The sequence below is a fragment of the Solanum tuberosum genome, unplaced genomic scaffold (assembly GCF_000226075.1).
Source record: "Solanum tuberosum cultivar DM 1-3 516 R44 unplaced genomic scaffold, SolTub_3.0 scf00909, whole genome shotgun sequence".
NCBI lineage: Eukaryota > Viridiplantae > Streptophyta > Magnoliopsida > Solanales > Solanaceae > Solanum > Solanum tuberosum.
This window is the reverse complement of record NW_006239921.1, coordinates 22,645-22,851: the sequence shown is the minus strand read 5'-3', so window position 1 is coordinate 22,851 and position 207 is coordinate 22,645.

The following is a 207-nucleotide window of genomic DNA, read 5'->3' as shown; positions in this document are numbered from 1 at the left end:
TCATCCCCGTGAATTTTTTTTTTTTTAAAAAAAATATATTTTTACGCCACCCTACCCCTACCCCATGCAACCCCCCACTCAGGTCATTTCCGTAAAAAAAATGGAAATATTTCTTATTGTAAATAATGTATGTTTATGGATCAAATTGTAAATAATAGAGCAACTTTCACATATAGCAAACATAAAATTCATATTTGTATGTTATAA